Raw genomic sequence first — 8,459 nt, 5'->3', positions numbered from 1 at the left:
TGGTTCATGATTTCCCCTGTCGTCTGGGCCTAATTGGTTAATGAGATCCCCTTACCTCAGGCGGGATCGGTTAATGATTTCCCCTGTCCCCAGGTGGGACTGGTTAATGATTTCCCCTTTCGCCAGGCGGGATTGGTTAATGATTTCCCCTTTCGCCGGGCGGGATTGGTTAATGATTTCACCCCTCACTTTTCCGCGCGGCTTGGCTCTAATCAGTGGGGCCGGGCTTAATATACGCCTAAGGGGAGCAATCTGACGGGCGAGGCCGACCTGGAGTAGCTCTCGGAAGGGGTGGGAGGTTGGATTTGAGTCGGTGCTGGCGGAAGGGCTGGATTTCAAGGGCTTGGCCGGCTGGCCGGTGGTTGTCGGAAGCGGTGGGCATGAAGGGGTTGTCGGCTTGTAAGGCACGGGCTTAGCGAGGGCGTGGTAGGCCTCGGGAGGAAGCGGGGTGAATGAGGCCGCGGTGGCCGCACCGGGCGTCGCCATTGCCGGCTGCGCAGAGTGGATTGGGGTCGGTGTTGAGTGAGGGGCATTTTCCTTCTGGAAGGTAAGGGCCCGGAGGAGGCTAGTGGTTGGTGCGGTTGTAAGAGTGTGCCGGCGGGTGAAGGGTTGCGAAGGCGGCGCATTTGTAGCCTGCATGGTGAGTGTTAGTGTTGGGGTCGGGGTTGGGGGTCGGTGACGGGGAGAAGGTGAGGGAATAGGGTTAGTGTTGGGGTCGGGGACGGGCAAAGGGTTAGGGTAAGGTTTAAGGGTAGGGTTAGGGTTAGGGTTAGAGTTAGGGCGAGTGTTAGGGTTAGGGTTACGTTTAAGTGCAGGGTTTAGAGCGTGTGTTAGGGCCAGGGTTAGGGTTCGGCGAAGGGTAAGGTAGGCAAAGTGCAGAAGGTGAAATGGTTAACCAGTTAGCAGGCAGGGCAGCCGGCCGGCAATGAGAGCGGCCCGCCCGGTGATAAGGGTGCAGTTAGGTGGCGACCAGCCCAGCAGCTCCAGGGGCTAAGTACGGGTGGGTAAACGGTTAACCAGTTAGCAGGCAGGGCAGCCGGCCGGTAATTAGAGCCGACCTCCCGGCCATACGGGTGCAGTTAGGTGCCGACCAGCCCAGCAGCTCCAGGGGCTAAGTACGTGTGGGTAAATGGTTAACCAGTTAGCAGGCAGGGCAGCCGGCCGGTAATTGGAGCCGCCCGCCCGGCCATCGGGCTGCAGTTAGGTGCCGACCAGCCCAGCAGCTCCAGGGGCGAAGTGCATGTGGGTAAATGATTAACCAGTTAGCAGGCAGGGCAACCGGCCGGTAATTATAGCCGACCTCCCGGCCATACGGGTGCAGTTAGGTGCCGAACAGCCCAGCAGCTCCAGGGGCTAAGTACATGTGGGTAAATGGTTAACCAGTTAGCAGGCAGGGAAGCCGGCCGGTAATTGAGGCCGCCCGCCGGGCCATAGGGCTGCAGTTAGGTGCCGACCAGCCCAGCAGCTCCTGGGGCTACGTACATGTGGGTAAATGATTAACCAGTTAGCAGGCAGGGCAGCCGGCCGGTAATTGGAGCCGCCCGCCCGGCCATAGGGCTGCAGTTAGGTGCCGACCAGCCCAGCGGCTCCAGGGGCGAAGTGCATGTGGGTAAATGATTAACCAGTTAGCAGGCAGGGCAAACGGCCGGTAATTAGAGCCGACCTCCCGGCCATACGGGTGCAGTTAGGTGCCGACCAGCCCAGCAGCTCCAGGGGCTAAGTACGTGTGGGTAAATGGTTAACCAGTTAGCAGGCAGGGCAGCCGGCCGGTAATTGGAGTCGACCGCCCGGCCATAGGGCTGCAGTTAGGTGCCGACCAGCCCAGCGGCTCCAGGGGCGAAGTGCATGTGGGTAAATGATTAACCAGTTAGCAGGCAGGGCAACCGGCCGGTAATTAGAGCCGACCTCCCGGCCATACGGGTGCAGTTAGGTGCCGACCAGCCCAGCAGCTCCAGGGGCTAAGTACGTGTGGGTAAATGGTTAACCAGTTAGCAGGCAGGGCAGCCGGCCGGTAATTGAGGCCGCCCGCCCGGCCATAGGGCTGCAGTTAGGTGCCGACCAGCCCAGCAGCTCCTGGGGCTAAGTACATGTGGGTAAAGGATTAACCAGTTAGCAGGCAGGGCAGCCGGCCGGTAATTGGAGCCGCCCGCCCGCTCATCAGGGTGCAGTTAGGTGCAGAACAGCCCATCAGCTCCAGGGGCTAAGTACATGTGGGTAAATGGTTAACCAGTTAGCAGGCAGGGCAGCCGGCCGGTAAATAGAGCCACCCGCCCGGTGATAAGGGTGCAGTTAGGTGCCGACAGGCCCAGCAGCTCCAGGGGCTAAGTACATGTGGGTAAATGGTTAACCAGTCAGCAGGCAGAGCAGCCGGCCGGCAATTAGAGCCGCCCGCCCGCTAATCAGGGTGCAGATAGGTGCAGAACAGCCCATCATTTTCCAGGGGCTAAGTACATGTGGGTAAATGGTTAACCAGTTAGCAGGCAGAGCAGCCGGCCGGCAATTAGAGCCGCCCGCCCGCTAATCAAGGTGCAGTTAGGTGCAGAACAGCCCATCATTTTCCAGGGGCTAAGTACATGTGGGTAAATTGTTAACCAGTTAGCAGGCAGGGCAGCCGGCCGGCCGGTAATTAGAGCCGCCCGCCCGGTGATAAGGGGGCAGTTAGGTCCCGGCCAGCCCAGCAGCTCCAGGGGCTAAGTACATGTGGGTAAATGGTGAACCAGTTAGCAGGCAGGGCAGCCGGCCGGCCGGTAATTAGAGCCGCCCGCCCGGTGATAAGGGTGCAGTTAGGTGCCGGCCAGCCCAGCAGCTCCAGGGGCTAAGTACATGCGGGTAAATGGTTAACCAGTTAGCAGGCAGGGCAGCCGGCCGGCAATTAGAGCCGCCCGCCCGCTAATCAGGGTGCAGTTCGGTGCAGAACAGCCCATCAGCTCCAGGGGCTAAGTACATGTGGGTAAATGGTTAACCAGTTAGCAGGCAGGGCAGCCGGCCGGTAATTAGAGCCGACCTCCCGGCCATTACGGGTGCAGTTAGGTGCCGACCAGCCCAGCAGCTCCAGGGGCTAAGTACATGTGGGTAAATGATTAACCAGTTAGCAGGCAGGGCAGCCGGCCGGTAATTAGAGCCGACCTCCCGGCCATAGGGCTGCAGTTAGGTGCCGACCAGCCCAGCAGCTCCAGGGGCTAAGTACATGTGGGTAAATGATGAACCAGTTAGCAGGCAGGGCAGCCGGCCGCTAATTACAGCCGCCCGCCCGCTAGTAAGGGTGCAGTTAGGTGCAGGACAGCCCATCAGTTTCCAGGGGCTAAGTACATGTGGGTAAATGGTTAACCAGTTAGCAAGGCAGGGCAGCCGGCCGGCCGGTAATTAGAGCCGGCCGCCTGTCCGCCCGCTAGTAAGGGTGCAGTTAGGTGCAGAACAGCCCATCAGTTTCCAGGGGCTAAGTACATGTGGGTCAATGGTGAACCAGTTAGCAGGCAGAGCAGCCGGCCGGCAATTAGAGCCGCCCGCCCGCTAATCAGGGTGCAGTTAGGTGCAGGACAGCCCATCAGTTTCCAGGGGCTAAGTACATGTGGGTAAATGGTTAACCAGTTAGCAGGCAGGGCAGCCGGCCGGCCGGTAATTAGAGCCGGCCGCCTGTCCGCCCACTAATAAGGGTGCAGTTAGGTGCAGAACAGCCCATCAGTTTCCAGGGGCTAAGTACATGTGGGTAAATGGTTAACCAGTTCGCAGGCAGAGCAGCCGGCCGGCAATTAGAGCCGCCCGCCCGCTAATCAGGGTGCAGTTAGGTGCAGAACAGCCCATCAGCTCCAGGGTCTAAGTACATGTGGGTAAATGGTTAACCAGCTAGCAAGGCAGGGCAGCCGGCCGGCCGGTAATTAGAGCCGGCCGCCTGTCCGCCCGCTAATAAGGGTGCAGTTAGGTGCAGAACAGCCCCTCAGTTTCCTGGGCCTAAGTACATGTGGGTCAATGGTTAACCAGTTAGCAGGCAGAGCAGCCGGCCGGCAATTAGAGCCGCCCGCCCACTAATCAGTGTGCAGTTAGGTGCAGAACAGCCCATCAGCTCCAGGGGCTAAGTACATGTGGGTAAATGGTTAACCAGTTAGCAGGCAGGGCAGCCGGCCGGGAAATAGAGCCGGCCGCCTGTCCGCCCGCTACTAAGGGTGCTGTTAGGTGCAGAACAGCCCATCATTTTCCAGGGGCTAAGTACATGTGGGTAAATGGTGAACCAGTTAGCAGGCAGGGCAGCCGGCCGGTAATTACAGCCGCCCGCCCGCTAATAAGGGTGCAGTTAGGTGCAGAACAGCCCATCAGCTTCCAGGGGCTAAGTACATGTGGGTAAATGGTGAACCAGTTAGCAGGCAGGGCAGCCGGCCGGCCGGTAATTAGAGCCGGCCGCCTGTCCGCCCGCTAATAAGGGTGCAGTTAGGTGCAGAACAGCCCCTCTGTTTCCAGGGGCTAAGTACATGTGGGTCAATGGTTAACCAGTTAGCAGGCAGAGCAGCCGGCCGGCAATTACAGCCGCCCGCCCGCTAATCAGGGTGCAGTTAGGTGCAGAACAGCCCATCAGTATCCAGGGGCTAAGTACATGTGGGTAAAGGGTTTACCAGTTAGCAGGCAGGGCAGCCGGCCGGCCGGCAATTAGTGCCGACCTCCCGGCAACAAGGGTGCAGTTAGGTCGCCGACCAGCCCAGCAGCTCCAGGGGCTAAGTATATGTGAGTAAATGGTTGACCAGTTAAGCAGGCATGGCAGCCGGCCGGTAAGCGGAGCGTCCCGCCCCGTAATACGGGTGCAGTTAGCTGCAGAACACACCGGCAGGTCCAGGGACGAAGTAGTGGACGGGGAAACGGTTAACCAGTTAACAGGCAGGGCAGCCGTACGGGCAGTAGAGCCGCCCGCCCCGTAATACGGGTGCAGTTCGCGGCAGACCAGCCCCGCAGCTCAAAAGTCTAAGTGGAGAACGGGGAACCGGTTGACCGGTGAGCCGAAGCATGCCAGCAGGCAGGGAAGGTGCAAAAAGGGCCGATAAGACCGAACCGGCACGACTAACAGGCTGCCGGGGGCGGGTTCCCAGCAAACCAGGTGAGGGGGCGTGGCCGGAGGCCGCGCAGCAGAGCCGCCCGCCCGTGAGTACGGTTAGAGGCAGCAGCGGGCTTCCCCAGCAGGGCAGAAGCCGAAGTGCAGGGAGCGAAATGGTTAACCAGCGAGCAGGCAGCATTCCGGCAGGGCTGGAGGGCGAAAAACGGCGTAAAATAACGGACCGGCAGGAGGAAATGGCTGCCGGGGGGCGGACCCAGAGCCCCCACGTGAGGGGGCGGTTCGGGAGGCAGAGCCGCGCATGCGCGGTTGGAAAACGCGTCACGTCGGAGCAGGGTGAAATCATTAACCAGTCGGCCGCTTCGACGTCGGCTGGCCGGGCCGAGGAGGGTCGGACCGGGGAAAGGTTCCCGGTTTCGTGTCCGTCGGGTGGTCCCGAGTGCGGCAGGAAAAAATCCGGAATCCTGGGAGCCTTTTTTAAAAAAGAACCGGTCCGGGATGGGGTCGGATTTGGAAGCGTTTGCGGGGCCTAGGCGCCTCTTCGTCGGCATGACTACCGGACGGTCACCCGCCGATCGGCATTTGCGATTTGTTGGCTGGGGAGGTTGGCGGGGTACCTGCAGAATAGTAGGAGGTGGCAAATCGAGAATCGGTCGACATCGCCAAGTGCCTTCTCGAGCCTCCAGGTCTGCAGGGACCGACCCAGGCTGCCCCCAAACCGACCGCGAGGCCGTGCCGGGCGGCCATTTTTGGCCATTTTCGGCATTTTTCGCGTCTTTCGGAAGGTCACGGAAAGCGGCGGCCTGAAGCCCGGGCGTGCCCGGGGAAGGCTCCCCTTCGCCCGCGGGACCGGATTTGCCCCGGAAACGTCCCGAAGCCGGCCGGGAAGGCGGTTTCGAGGGCGAAGCACCTCCGATTGCCTTCGCAAGGCCGGGGAAAGTGGCCCCTGGGCCCGGGAGAGCAAAATCCGTGCGAGGACGGAAGCCCATGAGGTCAGATCCGAGGCTCTTACCCGGCGCCCGGTGGGGGTATTCCCGCAAAGAGCAGCGAGTGCGCCCGGCGACGGGTCAAGTTGCAATTTCTGGCATGCCACTCCTGGAGCTGGTTCATGAGTTCCCCTCGGAAGTCCCGATGAGGAAAGGGCAAAATGGCGTTTTGCGGGCTTTGGGGCCTCTTCGTCGGTAGGACTACCGCCCGACCTTACGGTTGGAATTGTCGGCAGGGGAGGTTGGCGGGGTACCTGCAGAATAGTAGGAGGTGGCAAATCGAGAATCGGTCGACCTCGCCAAACGCCTTCTCGAGCCTCCAGGTCTGCAGGGACCGACCCAGGCTGCCGCCAAACCGACCGAGAGGCCCTGCCGGCGGCCATTTTTGGCCATTTTCGGCATTTTTCGCCTCTTTCGGCCGGGATGGAAAAGCGGCGGCCTGAAGCCCGGGCCTGCCCGGGGAAGCCTCCTAATCGCCCGGGGGACCGGATTTGCCCCGGTGAGAGCCCCCGAAACGTCCCGAAGCCGGCCGGGAAGGCGGCCAAGGGCGAAGCACCTCGCATTGCGTTGGCAGGCCGTGCAAAGTGGCCTCCGGGCCCGCGAGACAATGCAGGGTGCCCTCGGTGTGCCCCTGAGAAATGGTTAACCAAACGAAGGACAGTGCGCCTCGGATTGCATTGGCTGGCCGTGCAAAGGGGCCCCCGGGCCCGCGAGACGTTACAGATTGCCCTCGGTGTGCCCCTGAGAAATGGTTAACCAATTGGACTTAGTCTCTGGCGGAGAGGCAAAGTGTTTTCACGAGAAATGGTTAACCAATTGGACTTAGTCTCTGGCAGAGAGGCAAAGTGTTTTCCTGAGAAATGGTTAACCAATTGGACTTAGTCTCTGGCGGAGAGGCAAAGTGTTTTCAAGAGAAATGATTAACCAATTGGACTTGGTCTCTGGCGGAGAGACAAAGTGTTTTCAAGAGAAATGGTTAACCAATTGGACTTAGTCTCTGGCAGAGAGGCAAAGTGTTTTCAAGAGAAATGGTTAACCAATTGGACTTAGTCTCTGGCAGAGAGGCAAAGTGTTTTCCAGAGAAATGGTTAACCAATTGGACTTAGTCTCTGGCGGAGAGACAAAGTGTTTTCAAGAGAAATGGATAACCAATTGGACTTAGTCTCTGGCAGAGAGGCAAAGTGTTTTCACGAGAAATGGTTAACCAATTGGACTTAGTCTCTGGCAGAGAGGCAAAGTGTTTTCAAGAGAAATGGTTAACCAATTGGACTTAGTCTCTGGCGGAGAGACAAAGTGTTTTCAAGAGAAATGGTTAACCAATTGGACTTAGTCTCTGGCGGAGAGGCAAAGTGTTTTCACGAGAAATGGTTAACCAATTGGACTTAGTCTCTGAACGGCAGGCAAATTGTGGCCTTGAGAAATGATTAACCAATTGGACTTAGTCTCTGGCGGAGAGGCAAAGTGTTTTCTCGAGAAATAATGAACCAATGAGGACAATGGACCTCGGTTTGCATTGGCAGGCCGGGCAAAGTGGCTCTTGGGCCCGCGAGAGCAAAATCCGTGCACAGACGGAAGTCCATGAGGTCAGATCCGAGGCCTTTACCCGGCACCCGGTGGGGGTATTCCCGCAGAGAGTAGCGAATCTGCCCGGCGACGGGTCAAGTTGCAATTTCTGGCATGCCACTCCTGGAGCTGGTTAATGAGTTCCCCTCGGAAGTCCCGATGAGGAAAGGGTAAAATGGCGTTTTGCGGGCTTTTAGGGCCTCCTGGACGGTAGGACTACCGCCCGACCTTACGGTTGGAATTGTTGGCAGGGGAGGTTGGCGGGGTACCTGCAGAATAGTAGGAGGTGGCAAATCGAGAATCGGTCGACATCGCCAAAAACCTTCTCGAGCCTCCAGGTCTGCAGGGACCGACCCAGGCTGCCGCCAAACCGACCGAGAGGCCCTGCCGGCGGCCATTTTTGGCCATTTTCGGCATTTTTCGCCTCTTTCGGCCGGGATGGAAAAGCGGCGGCCTGAAGCCCGGGCCTGCCCGGGGAGGCCTCCTAATCGCCCGGGGGACCGGATTTGCCCCGGTGAGAGCCCCCGAAACGTCCCGAAGCCGGCCGGGAAGGCGGCCAAGGGCGAAGCACCTCGGATTGCATTGGCAGGCCGTGCAAAGTGGCCTCCGGGCCCGCGAGACAATGCAGGGTGCCCTCGGTGTGCCCCTGAGAAATGGTTAACCAAACGAAGGACAGTGCGCCTCGGATTGCATTGGCAGGCCGTGCAAAGGGGCCCCCGGGCCCGCGAGACGTTACAGATTGCCCTCGGTGAGCCCCTGAGAAATGGTTAACCAATTGGACTTAGTCTCTGGCAGAGAGACAAAGTGTTTTCACGAGAAATGGTTAACCAATTGGACTTAGTCTCTGGCAGAGAGGCAAAGTGTTTTCACGAGAA

This window comes from Cetorhinus maximus, unplaced genomic scaffold (genome assembly GCF_964194155.1).
Source record: "Cetorhinus maximus unplaced genomic scaffold, sCetMax3.hap1.1 HAP1_SCAFFOLD_631, whole genome shotgun sequence".
Lineage (NCBI taxonomy): Eukaryota > Metazoa > Chordata > Chondrichthyes > Lamniformes > Cetorhinidae > Cetorhinus > Cetorhinus maximus.
The sequence above is the reverse complement of the archived record's forward strand: the minus strand, read 5'-3'. Positions refer to the sequence as shown.